At 39.9% G+C, this 16,620-nt stretch overlaps 1 pseudogene; it reads left to right on the top strand.

The window, feature by feature from the left end:
* The first annotated feature begins 10,206 nt into the window (after positions 1–10,206).
* LOC118005488 lies at positions 10,207–16,078 on the top strand (annotated as a pseudogene).
* The last annotated feature ends 542 nt before the right edge of the window (positions 16,079–16,620 follow it).

Here is a 16,620-nt window from a genome sequence, read left to right as displayed (position 1 = left end):
TGTCAAATAAATAAAATCTTAAAAAAGAAAAAGAAAAAGAAATACATCTTCTTATGCTCCTGAAGGCCCTCCACTCTCCTGATTTTCCTTTTACCTTACTGCTCTTGCTCAGTCTCATTTTCTCAATCCACTTCCTCTTTCTAACTTCCAAATGTTGGGGCACCCCCAGTCTCCGACCTTGAACTTTTTCTCTTCTCTCATATATCCACACTTACTCCCTAGGTAATCTCATTGAGTCCCGAGCTGTAAACATAGTTGACCCTTGAACAACATAACCTTGAACTGCATGGGTCCACTTACACGCAGATTTTTTTCAATAAATATGGCACAGGACTGTAAACGTATTTTCTCTTCCTTATGATTTTCTCTAGCTTACTTTATTGTAAGAATACTGTATATAATACATATAACACAAAAAATATGTGTTAATCGACTGTGTATGTTATCAGTAAGGCTTCCAGCCAATAGTAGGTTATTAGTAGTTAAGTTTTGGGGAAACAAAGCTATACTCGGAATTTTGACCCTGCAGAGGTCGGTGCCTGTGTTATTCAAGCTAGTCATTCCAAATTGATTCACCAGAGCCCATGTCAAACATTTTAATCTAGCTACCTACTCTTCCTGGATATCTAATTGGCTTCTCAGTCTCAACAGGTGCACAGCAAAGCACTTAGTTTTCCTCCTCAACCCCATTCCTCTTCAACGGGGTTTTGCTCCAGTTAAAAACCTAGAAACCATCTTGATTCCTGTTTTTCCTTTATACCCTACATCCAATTGGTCTACAAGCCACTTTTAAAATATACGCAAGGGCGCCTGGGTAGTGCAGTCGGTTGAGCATCCAACTCTTGGTTTCAGCTCAGGTCATGATCTCAGGATGGTGAGATTGAGCCCTGCGTTGGGATCCATGCTCAGTGCGGTTTCTGCTTGAGATTCTCTCTCCCTCTCCCTCTGCCCAGCCCCCACTCTATCTCACACTCTCTGTCTCTAAAATAAATAAATAAATCTTTTTTAAAATAAGTAAAATAAAATAAATGCAAACTGCCAAAGTGTTTAGGAGTGAAGGGTGTTATGTCTGTAACATACTTTGAAATGGATAAAGAAAAAAGGAGCAATTGATGGATAAATACAAGGATGGATAGCTGTATGACAATGCAGATATGGTAAGATATTAACAATAGAACTTAGTGATGGGTATATGACTGCACTCTTTCAATTTTCCAACTTTTCAACTCTCCTATATGTTTGAAATTTTTCATAATAAAATGTTGGAGAGAAAAAAACCTGTAAAATCCAATTTCTCACCACCTGAATTCTAGACCAAGTCACTCTCATCTTTCACCTGGACTTTTGTCATCATCTCTAAATGGTCTCCCTGCTCCCACTCTGGCCTCTTTATAGTCAATTATTTCACACAAAAGCCAGCACAATCTTTTAAATGTAAATAATAACAACATTTATTCCCTTACCCCAAAACTTTCAAGGAAATTCCACATTCGTCAAAATAAGACCTTCAGACCTTACCAAGTTTAAAAGGACCTAAACCATCTGGTTGCTGACTATATTCCAACATCATCTTTGTAACTGTCCTTACTCTTCTTTTCAGTCAGATTGGGATTTTGTAGTTCCTTAAATATGCTAAGCCTATTTCTGCCTCAGGGCCTCTGCTCTTACTGTTGCCTTGGTCTGAAATATTCTACCCCCAAGATATATACATGGTTCCCTCCCTTACTTCATTCAGGTCTCTGGGCAAATATCCTCTGCTCAGAGAGAACTTACCTAACCACCCTATAGAGAATAATGCACACCATCACCCCTTCTCCACACCATTCTTCACCTTTGCCCGACTTTATTTTTTTTTCCCACACCACTTACTAGTTGACATTATTTTATTTATTTATACTTTGGGTTGTTGTCAGTTTTCCTCACTGGACTGTAAATGCCATGAGTAAACATGCCTTATTCAATGTTTATTCAGTGTTATATTTTCAGCACCTGGAACAGTATACCCAGAATAGGCACTCAAGAACTATTCATATAATGGATACACTGAGTTTTCAAAACAGTTCTAACTGCTTTGCAAGAAATAGGTTTTCAAAATGTTTGGAAGTTCAATTTAGTACAAAATATTTTAAGCTGTTTTCCTGGAAAATATTTTATTTTATGACCTTTCTCATTGATTTGAAGTTAAATTTATTTAACACTTCACAGACACTGGATTACTGTCGTAAACAAGGGAAACCCAATCCCTGCTTTAATGGAATGCATAGTTCCACGAGAGAGGCACTTTTTAAATGATGACTAAGTGTGATCACTATTATAAAAAGGCAAGAAAAAATAATCTCTTTACTGAACAATAACCCACACTAAAAGCTAATTATTTCGAACCATTTCTACTTCTATAAATACTTTCAGGGGAATATGGACAGTTTTAATATTGACCAAATGGACAAAATAAGAAAGGAGTTTGAAATTTTCCAATTATAAATAGACTCTGTCTAGAACAGAGTCAAGGTAAGAAAGATTTGGCAAGCTTTGATAGGCTGATTCAATATAAATAGTCTCACTATAGTGAGAGCATCTGGCTTTGGACAGTAGTCCAGTTTCAGATGTGTCCAAACTATTAGCTTGTAGGGCCTCGAATTCCTACCATGACCTTGTTACCAAATGGAAGACAGAAAAAACTGAAGGTCCTGGATTACTGTAGCCACAAATCTCATTAGGGTCAAGATTTCTCCTAGTTGCAACAACAAGAATCCTAATATACTTTCTGAGTGATGAAGGCTCACAAAAGGAAGAAATGGACTACTTATTAATTCTGTCTGCCAAATAGGTACAGAAATGACAAAACCTGATACTTTCAACAGTTGAATACATTTTACCTATTTGATGCGTTTTCTCCCCACACATGAAACTTAAAAAAATGGAAAATGTAGTTGCTATTCAAAAGACAAACATGGGCCCTTTCCCTAAAGTGATTATACTTAAAAACAATCCATTAATACCGGAATTTCCACCTCAAATTATAAAGCAAAATTTACATATTCTTGTTTCTAACTCAACAGACTCATCTTTTTCTTCCCTTTAATGTTTGTTTTACAGCTGAGTTAAAAAATAGGAGTGTATAATTAAAATCCCCAGGTCCGTGATTATAAGCTCTACTGCAGTATAATTGTTGAGTCTTTTGATGATTCCATCACTAATTGTGACTTTTAAAATTTCCAAATACCACTTCACCATAAAAATCTGATCATTATTAGTCTTCAGTCAATATACTTGACTGACTGGAAAATATTATTTATTTCCATCTATAATTTGTGGCCTACATTGATTCATTGCACTTGTTTTAATCAAAGAGGGAAAATAATAAAAGCATAGAAATAGATTTTGATTTGTCATTAAAATGGTGTATCTTTTTTTTCTTCCAAGACCTAGTATGAAATTTTTAGAAATCATCTTTTATTGGAATTAAAAAAAAAATCTTTCCAACAAGTTTTTAAAATGTTGATTTAGGGGCACCTGTGTGGCTCATTGGTTAAGCATCTGCCTTTGGCTCAGGTCATGATCTCAGGGTCCTGGGATGGAGCCCCACATCGGGCTCCCAGCTTAGCGGGGGTCTGCTTCTCCCTCTCCCTCTCCCTCTCCTTCTGTGCTCTCTCTCTCAAATAAATAAATAAAATCCTTAAAAAATAAATAAATAAAAAATAAAACACTGATTTAGCTGATCACTTCCTTAGCCTGTTATAAAATTTCCTAAAATTCCCAGTTCCCAAAAGAAAATAAAAGTTTGCTAATGAGGGTGCCTGGGTGGCTCAGTTGCTCAGATCCTGATCCCAGGGTACTGGCATTGAGTCCTACATCAGGCTCCCTGCTCACTGGGGAGTCTGCTTCTTCCTCTGCCCCTTTCCCCCACTTGTGCTCTCTCTCTCTGTCAGATAAATTTAAAAATCTTAAAAAAAAAAAAGATTTAAAAAAGTTTACTAATGGAATGACAATATATAGGTAAGATCTCTATTCTGAGGTTTGTCGTTCATTTGGGGGTAACTTGAAAGACATACCCTAAAATGAAGATATTAAACCTTTTTTCATGAAAGTAGACAAACCCCTCCCAATCCCATCTTTCCACCTTCCACACAACTTTCCTCCCTCCCCAGCATCCCGCCATGCGGCTTGTCCTCAAAGCCTGGGCTTATTTTCACAAGGTGCTAATTAACTGTTTCCATAGACAGAATTAGGCACAATGCACTTATTTGATAGATAACTTTTAGGGAATAAGTTTATTTTACCATTAAGAAAGGAAAAGACAGAATACATGTTGAGCAAGAAAACTCTCGCCCTCCAGTTCCTGTTCATGACGGTCAAAGGCATCTGTATTGCCTCGAGAAGTAGGATTTTTTAAGCAGAGTTGAATTGAGACATTCATTTAGAGGCAGTTAGACATCCAAACCTGACTTTCAAGGTAATAAATAATAGAGAAAGCTACATGCTACCTCCTCCCCACCCCCACTCCCATCACCACTTACTAAGGAAGGTTATGAAGGGCACATGGATGGCAGTGGACAGTGTTTGTCATGTGGATGGGTTGTGACGTGGTGAGGTGGGGTAGAGCTGAGACCCGGGGAAGCATCTGGAAGACCTCCATGGGGAGGAGTAGGGTCAGCCTCAAGTCACCCAGGGATCTCATTACTGCAGTGTCAGAAGGGAAGCGGGTTTTCTTTCTGCAGCTAGTTTGTAATCATCCCAGGATGAACCTCAGCCATCGCTGACTTGCCCTTTCTGGACATTTCCTCACTGCCCACTCTCCACTCTGATTGAAATTAATATAGCTGCCCCAGGTTTCCTTGGATCAATGTTAACAGGGTATATCTTTCTCTATCTCTTTACTTTTAATCTATTTGAGTTTTTATATTTAAAATACGTTTCTTACAGACAATGTATAGTTGGGCCTTGTTTGTTTTTTATCCACTCTGACAATCTCTGTCATTCAGTTAGTGCATTTAGACCATTTGTGTTATTTGAATTAACATCTACCATGTTTGTAACTCTTTTCTATTCATTGTATTTGTCCTTTGTTTTTTCCTTTTGTTTGTTTTATTTGAACATTTTATATGATTCCTTTTATTTCTTAGCATATGAATTTTACTTCTTTGAAGTTTTGTTTTAGTTACTGTCTCAGTGTTTCCAATATGCCTCCTCAGCTAATCTTAAGTATAGCTTCAAAACAACACTGTATCACTGTACAGATAGCGTAGGTATCTTATAACAGAATATTCCCAATTTTTCCCTCCTGTCACTTACAATATCGCTGTCATTCATTTCACTTATCAATATACTAATATCTTTCAATACATTGTTGCTATTAAAGTTATCTCTTAGATCAATCAAAAATAGAAAAATTATTTTTACTTTCACTTATTTCTTCTTTCATTCTCTTCCTTTCTTTATGTAGATCCATGTTTATGACCTATATTATTTTCCTTCTTGCTGATGAACTTCCTTTAATGTTTCTTGTAGGTCAGGTAGGCTAGAAATTAATTTCCTCAGATTTTGTTTCTCTGAGAATGTTTTAATTTCTCCTTTGCTTTTGAGAGATAATTTCACTGGATATAAACTTCTTAGTTGATTTTTTCCTGCAACATTTAAAATATTTTATTCTACTTTCTTTTGACTTGCATGGTTTCTAACAAGAAGTATGTTATATTTTTCATCTTTCTTCCTCTATAGGTAAGGCGGGTTCCCCCCACCCCCATGGTTGCTCTTAAGATTATCTCTTTGTCTTTGTTTTTTGAACCTTTAATATGATTTGCCTATGGGTGTGTGTGCATATATATATATGGGTGTGTGTGTGTGTGTGTGTATGTATATATTCCAGATGAGATAAGGCTCCAGAAAAGTCTTTTACCCTAGACAGTAAGCCATTGTTATGGAAAAGGCTTTGGGTTTATTTCATGATTCTCTTCTCCGTTCTATCCCAGAGACACAAGGTGATCTTTCTGGGATCAGCACTGTGAGAACCTAATGGGGTTCCCGCTGGTAAAGCCCCACAGTACTGTGGCACCCAGAAGCAGCTCACTCTCTTGCTACTCCACACTCAGCCTCAAGCAATTCATCACAATTACTGTATCTTTACACCAGCTATGGTTCTATCAGCTTCTGCTCTAGGTAAGCAGAATTTGGCTGTGATCTTTCCGGATTCACCTGTCCCTCTAGATTATGGAGTGATTGAAAATCAAGTCATTGATTTTCAGTTTGTTCAGGATGAGAGGTCCCACTTTTTCTCCATGTTGGAATCTCCCCTGAACCACAGCGTCAGGGATCTTTAAACATATACAGGAGCAATGGTGGTATGGCTTGAAAAGTCTCAGTCCGGGAACTTAGGTGATCTTATCTAGAGAACTTATCTAGAGATAAAGTAAATCCACTCTTTGTCACATTGATTACTATGAGCCAGGTCCTCACCTGAAGTTTCATTTTCCTCATTATAATGACCCCAGATATGCCACATTGAATGTCAATCTTACAGTGGGATCTAGTATAATCTTTCTACTCTGTGCAATGCTAATTAGGCATTACACGAAATGCTAACAGGTGTCACATTTTATTTAAAAAGTGTTATGGACGAATAATTATAACAAATCTGATTAAACAAACATCTCTCTATTAGAGAACTCTTCAGGGCATTGAATATGCTGTATATTGAGAGGAGATAGGTAGATATCATTCCCCAAAATCATTTGATCACAGACTCTTATTTTCCTCATAGTGTCTCTGGTGGAACTTGTATTTTGTGGGATACTCTTTGGTATGGCTTTGTTGGTATGATAGGAAACACACAGGTTTTAGAGTAAAATGGTCATGGGTTTGAACCTCAATTCCATGACATATCCTTTAGGCAAACTGCTTAATCCTATTAGCATTCTGTTCCTCACCTATGAATTAAAGACATAATAATCTAGTTTGTTCATCCACGAGTTGGTATCATAGAAGATAGTAGCATCCGGCTCAAGGATTAACATGGGAATTCAATGATATAAAGTATGGGTGTGTCACATGAAAAGCACTTACAGTCATCATCAACAGCAGGCTCTAAGACAGTGGTGAGCTCTTTCCCAGAGGAGAACCAGTTTTTCTCTGAAACACAGGAAGAATCAATAGGAAGGCTCAAACAAATGAAAGTTGGTGCCCAGTCATGAGTGCTTGAATAACACATCTGGTCTGATCTACTGTGTTAGAACGATGTGTGTGGAAGTGTATCTAAATGTAAGTTTCCACAGCCTATGTCAACACCAAAATGTCATTCCATGTTTGGTAAAATTCACAAAGAACATTTCATGAGCCTTCCAAATATGGCCCAGAAACCAGTTCCCTTCCACGAAAAGTATAGGGCCGGGGCCAGAAGCATTTAATCTGTAAGAGCAAGCATTTGGGAGTCCTTCATCTGAAATGAATTACTTGTGTTAATTGGCTAGTAAGTCATTGTGGTTGCATGTTAGAGTCACAGCTAAATCCTATTGGACTGTGACGTGTTTTCCACCCTAAAATGTCAACATGGTGGGTGAGCTGCCATGGAGAACGCCAAGGAAACAATTGTGATATGATATCTGAATCCCATATGGCTGGAGTTGCTCAGTGCTGGATTCAATACTATAATCTTGAACATGTTGATTTGGAGCAATATGCATGATTAGGTGGCTTAATTGCATATTGCAAAGGAAGCTGTGACCTTTCCAGTCCCATTCTGGATGTGGTATTGTGCATTTGGGAGGAGGATGAGACAAATGTGTGTGTGGGAGCTTGGCAACACCAGTGTTTCCTTGTGTAATTACTTGCATGCACTCAATACTTTTAGAAACCCTGTGAACAATGACTCAAATATCAGTGGCAATCTATTGTTTAAAGAACATTCGTCGAAGTCAAGTTGCCTTCAACAAGGATTTAGGAGCATTACCAGTAAACTGTAAATGTTGAAAGTACAGCTTCGACATGAATAGTTATCTAATTTTTAGCCAATTTGGGAAAGTAATACAATATTAAAAATTAAAGATGTAATATTCTTGTCTATAAATCCACTAGCTAAAAATGTAACGGCCTAACAGTGCCACAACCATTCCATATGGCATCAAAAATTAAGACATTAACATAAATCCTGTCACTGGCAAGATATTTTACAGTTTAAAAGCTTCTTTCACCTTCATTATGAGAGAAGACAAAGTGGATACTTTTTTCCCAATTTTACAGTTAAAACAGAAAAGCGGAAACGTTGAATGACTCGCAGCCACAAAGTTAGGACTGAAATCCAAGCCTCCTGAAACCAAGTCTATAGTTGCCCACTTCCCCATCCCCATGGTATCTATAACGGGAAGACACCTATTCTGAAAATAAGCGCTTTCCTGGGGCATTATAAAGGCTAAAGAGGAGAACCAGAGTTTTGAATTACAAATTAATCATGGGAGAAAAGCTGTACTGTTTCTTGACAATGTGTGTAGCCAAGACCCCAAGAATTAAATGAAATAACTTAGCATCTTTTGTCAAAAGTTACCTAAGGATTAGGCTGGGCTTGTCTTCAGAGTGGAATGCACTGGAAGAGAAGCAATTACCCAGACAACCCGGCCCTCAATCATTTTCATCTGAAATGTCCTGATAATTGAAGCAAAAGATATGTTTGCAACTTGAATCGCAGGTATAATTGACCTGATTATCCCTATGGCTTTATATGTGAATGCAGTTACACATAAAACCACCAGGTATTGATACCCACTGCTCCAACCCATAAATTACCCCCCAAACAGCATCCTTCGGATCCTTGGCCTCTGCTCTGCAAATGACTGTGCTCGGGGCAGTGTCTTCTAGAATATAAATCTCAGTAACTGCCAGAAAATGTATAATAGATACGCTTGAATGAGTGTTACCATGACAAGCCCAAAAGCCCTCATCCAACCCAGGATTTGAGATAAAACTTAAGGCACTGTGCTTCCTTAGCACAGATGTTCTTATAAGATGATTCCCATTAATCATAATAATCATAATAATAATCATTAAATAGACACCATTCATCAAGTGTCTATCGTGTCAGGTATAAAGCAAAGAGGTTTGTAAATTTAAACAATAACAATGTTGAGCATTTTCCAAGTGCTTATTAATTACTAAGCACTTACTAGCATTGGCGATTTTATTACTGTTTCCATTTTACTAAGGTTTAGAAAGATTAAGTAACTGGGGTGCCTGGGTGGCTCAGTCGTCTCCGTTTCGGCTCAAGTCGTGATCTCAGGCTCTTCAGCGGGGAGTCGGTTCGAGATTCTTTCTCTCCTGCTCCCTCTGCCCCGCCCCCTGCTCATGCACGCGTGCACGCTCTCTCTCTTTCTCAAATAAATAAATCTTTAAAAAAAAAAAAGTAAGATTAAGTAACTGACTCAAGGTCACACAGCTAATACACTAATATTGCCCTGACCGACACTGTGGTTGGCAGTAACTCTACGTCAGTAATGCATTCATCTTTAACAGCTCTCCACTACTGAACACTTTCCATAGGCTGGATACTTTCTCTCTTCCAGTCTCATAATTATCCCATAGAGCAAATGCTGTTATTGTCCTCATGCTAGCAATGAGGAAACTGAGGCTCAGAAGGCAGATGCCCAAGTAACACAGCTAGCAAGTGACAGAGGAGATTTAAAGCTGAATCTTCCGGATTCTAAAACCTGTTTTCCTTTCATCACACCCTGAAGCTTCCTGATAAGTTAATTTAATACTATAAACTGATTTGAAGATAGATGGGATTTTCAAGCTGTGATTAAGCACAGTGTTCGCATAGATTCCCCTACCCAAAAAGCACAGCCTTGGGCTCAGGCTGACTCTCTGGTTTGTGGTTCCCTCTACCCTGGGAGCCCCATGAGGGCAGTAATCCTGTCCTTGCTTCCTAGTGCCTTACACAGTATCAGGCTTTTCAACAAATATTTATTTAACTTTTTAAAAATGCAAATGTTTGGGACACCTGGGTGGCTCAGTCAGCTGAGCGAGCGTCTGCCTTCAGCTCAGGTCATGATCTCAGGGTCCTGGGATTGAGCCCCATGTCAGGTGCCCTGCTCAGTGGGGAGTCTGCTCAAGATTCTCTCTCTCCCTCTGTCCCTCCTCCCACTTGTGCTTGTTCTCTCTCTCTCTAAAATAAATGGGCAAATCTTTCAAAAAAATGCAAATACTTATTCTTTACACCTTACGATGGAAGAAGACAGGAAGATGGTTGAAATCCCCCTTTGGCTGATAATTCCCATCCAGGGAACAGAAAGTGCATACACAAAAGGTAACTTGGATTCCTTTTCCCATTCTGCCTGTGCAACCCCACTTATATTGCTCTATGACAGGTAGCAATTTGAAGATTACATAACCGGAGTATATCTTGTCTCATTTCCATTGATTTATCCATATAATCAGATCACTTCAAGCTTTGATATTATTTTTCCAGGAAACTAATTTAGTTTTGGCTGTGTTTTTCTTTCTTTCTTCCTTTCTTTCTTTCCTTTTTTTTTTTTTTTTTTGTTTGTTTGTTTGTTTGACACCCACCCAGCCACCCCTCTGAAGCTCATTCTTTTGCAAATCGAACAAGCATATATCCTGCAAGGAAGGAATTTCAACAAGAATAATGATAGTCTCAACCTCAAATGGAAAAGTATATTCTCTTATGCTATAATGTTGTAGAGACAGATATTAACTCACTTAGTTTTGCCTTTATCTGCAGATTTATTTATGCTCTGAAACGATTCATAATTGAACTGTTTCTAAAGCTATCTAGAACTGGTCTCTGATACAGTTATGATAATGTGACCATCTTTCCTATAGTTTTTTATTGTCTGTAATTTGACTACAATGGTGCTGAATATTGAAGTATAAATATATTTATTATAGTAACAACTACTGTGTGTTAATTGCTTGTTAAGGGCCAAGCACTAAGATGGTACTTTGCATACATTATCTCGTTGGATCTTCTTACCAACCCCTGAATGAGGGGGTATTATTATGATTATTAATCTCTTTGTACAGAAAAGAAACCTGGGGCAGGGGGGGCCGCCTGGGTGGCTCAGTCAGTTAAGCCTCTGCCTTCGGCTCAGGTCTGATCTCAGGGTCTTGGGATTGAGCCCCTCATCGGGCTCCCTGCTCGGCGGGAAGCCTATTCTCCCTCTCCCGCTCCCCCTGCTTGTGTTCCCTCTCTCACTGTCTCTCTCTCTCAAATAAATAAATCTTAAAAAAAAAAAAGAAAAGAAAACTGAAGTGCAAAAAAGTCAAGTAATTTACCCAAGGTCCTGCTGCTACTCACTGGGAGAGCTGTAGTTCACAACCTGGGTACGTCAGATCTCAAAACCTGTGCTTAGAACAGCTCTGATGTCCACCTCACCAAAACGAAAACAAACACAACAACAACAAAAATCAATAAGTACTACTTGAATGATCTTTGCTGCCTTTTGCTGTTTAGGCTTATAACAAAAATCAAATGAAGAACGAGCCTGAGAGCATTTTGCACTTAACTGAGGCTGAAAGCAATTGTAAAATCCGACAATAGAAGATTTAGCAATAGCCTCCTAATGGATATCCTTTGTCTCCCTAGAATCTGTTCTCCCCAGGGCACTTAGAGCGGTTTTTTTATTTTTATTTTTATTTTTTTGATATTTTATTTTTTTATTTGACAGAGAGAGAGAGTGAAAGCACAAGTCGGGAGACAGAGAGAGGGGGAGAAGCAGGTTCCCCGCTGAGCAGGGAGCCCGACGTGGGACTCGATCCCAGGACTCTGGGATCATGACCTGAGCTGAAGGCAGCTTCTTAACTGACTGAGTCACTCAGGTGCCCCTAGAGCGGTTCTTTTAAAATGTAAGTAAATCCTATCCCTCTTCCACAAAACCCCCAGTGGTTTCTTACATATGGGAGGTGGATTTAAATGTCCCCAATTCCTTAGTCTTCCCTTTATTCATGCCCTTTGCCATGTGGGGTTGCAGTTGCTTCCATTAAAAGCAGTGTCTACGTCTCTACCCTATATAACAAGGACATGGGACTTGCTTTTACCAAGGAGATGTGAGCAGAGTTCTTGAAATGTGCATGTGGAGTTGTGCGTGTCCTCAGTGTTAAAGGAGAACGAAATGTAGGAGAAACAGACCGGAACCCCACCCAAAGCCCAGAGCCAAACCAGGCTAGATCAGCTAACTACCAGCCAATCCACAGACACGTGAGCAAGAAAAAAAATGCTTATTGTTGAATGCCACTGAGTTTTGAGGTGGTTTGTTATACAGCACTGTTGCAGCTAATGGTAAATAATGCCTTACCTTCCTCAGAATACATCCAAAATTCTAGCTATTTCCCCTTGGGCTTTATAAGGCCTCCCTCTGGGACCACTTCACTTGCCATTCCTTCTTGTTCACTCCTCTCAGCCACAGAAAACTCTTGCTGTTTTTTCAAAGCATCTTAATGTGCTTTACAAAGTATTTGATATTATTTGATGCCCTTAATCACTGGATGAGATTCTTAGGCAATAGGAAATTATGATCCCATTTTGCAGATGTAAACGCTGTAGATCCAAACCTTGCAAAAGGAGATACAACTATTTAATGATAGTACTGGGGTCAGCCATCTGTCCACTAACATTGATGAAACCCCAGATCCTGTTTGTGTATGTTTTACTTTGGACAAATGACTTAACCCCTCTCTGTTCTCATTTTTTATCATCTATTCAGTTAGTTTCATCTGTAAGTTTTATCTATAAGGTTTATCAATAGGGTTTTATCTATTTTCCTAGTAGGCTATTTTTAAAGTATGTAAACAAGTGTATTCTAAATGGTGGGTTTAAAAAGTTAAGGAGGGGATGTACTGTATCTCCACATACAAACTGGTGCAAACATTTAACTGAATCTAAATTATGGGATGCAAAGAAGACCAGACAATTCAAGCCAAGGAGAGAGTGTATCAGGGAAACTGCTTGCTGGAAGGTAGAGTTTGAGATGCACAGACCCCTTTGCTCCACTCCCCTCTGGATACTCCCTGCCTCACACTCTCCCAGCCACCCTGGTACTTGGTTTTATGACATGCTAATTTTCAAACTTCTAGGCTTTTGCGGATCGTGTTTCCTTTGACAGAATGTCCTTGCCCTTGAGTCCTCTTGAAGGAATGTTAGCTTGTTGGCAGAGCCTCTCCCAAGCTTTCTGAGTTTGATTCCTCCTCTGGGTTACAACTGCCCTTTGGGCCAACAACCTCTGTGTAGCCCGGATCACCATGATACCAACATAACTAACAATGATTTAGTACTGACTGGCTACCAGGGACTCTTCCAAGCACTTTGTGTACTTAATACAGTCTAGGAGGCAGATTTTGTTCTTATTCCCATTTTACAGGTGACAAAAATGAGAACAGAGAGGTTAAGTCATCCCCTCAAAATAATACGTACAAAACCAGGACCTGAACCCAGACAGTTCGGCTCCAGAGTCTGTCCTCTTAACCACGATTTCATACTGCCTGTCATGATTCACCACGACTGATCATGGAGCTATCTATTCATCCTATCAGTTTTGGCATCTCTTAAAGCTGGGAGCAAATTCAGGTTCACCTAAATAAGACCCTTCGGTGGGAATCACATATTGCTCTTAAAGACTTCATTACTCAACATGGCAAGCAGTGTGAGCTTCATGTTCACATTGGTTCCCCAAGCTCTCAAGTCCCATGAGGGTCATGCAGAGGGGCCCAGGCGAATGCTGTGCAGGCAGTGGGTTTGCATCTGATTTGAGAAACCCTGACCTTAGGAAGACTAAATCTTCGAAAATGAGCAGTTAGTCTACTTGAACACTGCCCCAGAGGGAGACAATAACTTTATTATATGAGGTGCTAAATAAAACTTCCTAATAAGGCTCATAGGCTTTGCAGGCTCTGTCCCCCACCCCTGTCACAGTCTAATCTCTCACTACACTTCCCCTTCAGCTCCTGCCACTTTGGCTTTCTCTCAGCCCCCACTTCTCCTCACCATGCCCCTTCTTGCCACAGGGCCTTTGCGCATGCTGTTCCCTCTACCTGGAGTTCTCGCTTTCCCTTCATCTATTTAGTTTCTATTAATTTTGAAGGTTGCTTCTCATGTAGCTCTTCCTCAGGGAAAGACTTACTAAGTCAAATGTCTTCTTTAGGTGCTCTCATACCCCCCATGGACCTCTCTTTCATGGCTTTTATTACATTTACAATTTTATATTTGTGTGTATTCACTTGATTAATATAACTCCCTATGAACCAGTAAACACCATGAGGGCAAGGACCATGTTCTGCCACCAGAGTCCCAGTGCCTTGCCCTGTGCCCCAAGAGGTAGCTATAAAATAAATGGATCATGATGTCCCCAAAGATTTTTAGACTGTCTGGCACATAATGGTATCCCAATGAGAGGTTGCTAAATTAATAACATATGGTGAGGGGTGCCTGGGTGGCTCAGTCGGTTAAGCATCTGCCTTCAGCTCAGGTCATGATCTCAGGGTCCTGGGATCGAGCCCTGCATTGGGCTCGCTGCTCAATGGGGAGCCTGTTTCTCCCTTTCCCTCTGCCACTCCCCCTCGCTCATGCTTTCTCTCACTCTCTCAAATAAATAAATAAAATTTAAAAAAATAACATATGGTGGGAGATAAGAAGGGAGGGAATGATAGTTTCATCTTAAAACCATTGTGTTACCAAGTAATAATACTGTTTGTCTACATACCTCCCACGATGCGGAGATCTATGGGACAGCACAAATGGATGGGTTACAGGATTTGCACTAATGATAACAGAGAAGCATGAAGTGAGACAGACACAGTGATTATGGCAACCCATGTATGTTCAGAGGTATTTTCCAGAAGAGGGCTGGCATTTTCAATGGCAAAATTTGGGAAAGCTAAAACATCTTGGAGGAAACACAAAACTTTATTTTTTATAAGGATTTCTGCAATGTATTTGCCAAGCACAAAGGAAAAGCACACAAAATACTTAGAGCTCCTTTTTTAATTCGAAGTCTTAAAATCAATTGAGTTGGCTTGGTAGGATCATCAAGAACTGTGAGGGGTCCAACAACGTACTGTACCTACAAGCTAACAAGGTAACCTGTTACAGCTTCATTGATATGCTGGCAGAACCACACGGCACCTGGGTCAGAGACTGTGGTGGTTAATTTTATGTGTCCATGACTGGGCCCAGACATTTGCCCAAATGTTATTCAGGATGTGTCTGTGAGGGCGTATCTGAAGAAGATTAACATTTAAATTAGGGCCCTTGAATTAAGACAGAATGCTATGGGCCCTTTCGGCGGTTCGCTGGTGCCTCCCCTGTCCTCTCCCGGCCGAAGCCCAGGGGATCAGAGCGAGACACGGGGACCACGTGCCGATGCAGGCTGATGGCCCTCAACTACCACAACCCGGCTGCCTTCAACTGCAAAGATGAAACAGAATTTAGAAACTTTATTGTTTGGCTTGAAGACCAGAAAATCAGACACTACAAGATTGAAGACCAAGGTAATTTAAGAAACATCCACAGCAGTGACTGGCCCAAGTTCTTTTAAAAGTATCTCAAAGATGTTAACTGTCCTTTCAAGATTCAAGATCGACAAGAAGCAATTGACTGGCTTCTTGGTTTAGCTGTTAGTTTTGAATATGGAGATAATGCTGAAAAATACAAGGACTTGGTACCTGGTAATACAAAAAATGCTGACAATGCTGCTAAAAATACAGAGCCATTGGTCAACTTGGATGTAACCAATCCTGATTTTAAGGCTGGTGTAATGGCTTTGGCCGACCTTCTTCAGATTCAGCGTCATGATGATTACCTGGCAATGCTTAAGGCAATTCGCATTTTGGTCCAGGAGCGCCTGACCCAGGATGCAGTTGCTAAAGCAGATCAAACAGAACAGGGCTTACCTTTTGCTTTAGACAAACATATTCTTGGTTTTGACACAGGAGATGCGGTTCTTAACGAAGCTGCTCAAATTCTGCGATTGCTGCCTATGGAAGAGCTCAGAGAGCTACAGACAAAAATTCATGAAGCCGTAGTAGCTGTTTAGGCAATTATTGCCAATCCACAGACCACAGGCTGGGGAAAGTTGGAAGATGAACGTTTTAGGATTTCATCTGCTCACCTACTTACAATTGGGAAACATGTACGCTCTGGCATGTGTTTGGAAATCAAATGTCACATTTTCGAGGGAAGAATCCTAGAAAATTGACTATGTTCTCGAGATTGACCATCATTGCTTTTTCTTTAATAAAGTTCAGGAAAGTGGGAAAAAAAAAAAAAAAAGACAGAATGCTATGGACTGAATTGTGTTCCCCCAATTTCATATATTGAAACTAACCTCCAGTGTGACAATATCTGGAAATGGGATCTTTAGGAGATAATTAAGGTTAAATGAGGTTACAAGGGTGGGGCCCTTACTTTTCTTTTCTTTTTAACATGTTTAGAAATGTGTATCAGGGGGGTGCCTGGGTGGCTCAGTCGGTTAAGCATCTGCCTTCGGCTTGGGTCATGATCCCAGAGTCCTGGGATTGAGTCCCACATCAAGCTCCCTGCCCAGTGGGAAGTCTGCTTCTCCCTCTCCCTCTACCCCTCCCCCCTGCTCGCACTCTCTCTCTCACTCTCTCTCTCTCTCATAAATA

Source organism: Mirounga leonina, unplaced genomic scaffold (genome assembly GCF_011800145.1).
Source record: "Mirounga leonina isolate KUSES-001 unplaced genomic scaffold, KU_Mleo_1.0 Mir_94, whole genome shotgun sequence".
In the NCBI taxonomy this organism is placed as follows: domain Eukaryota; kingdom Metazoa; phylum Chordata; class Mammalia; order Carnivora; family Phocidae; genus Mirounga; species Mirounga leonina.
The sequence above is the reverse complement of the archived record's forward strand: the minus strand, read 5'-3'. Positions and strand labels throughout refer to the sequence as shown.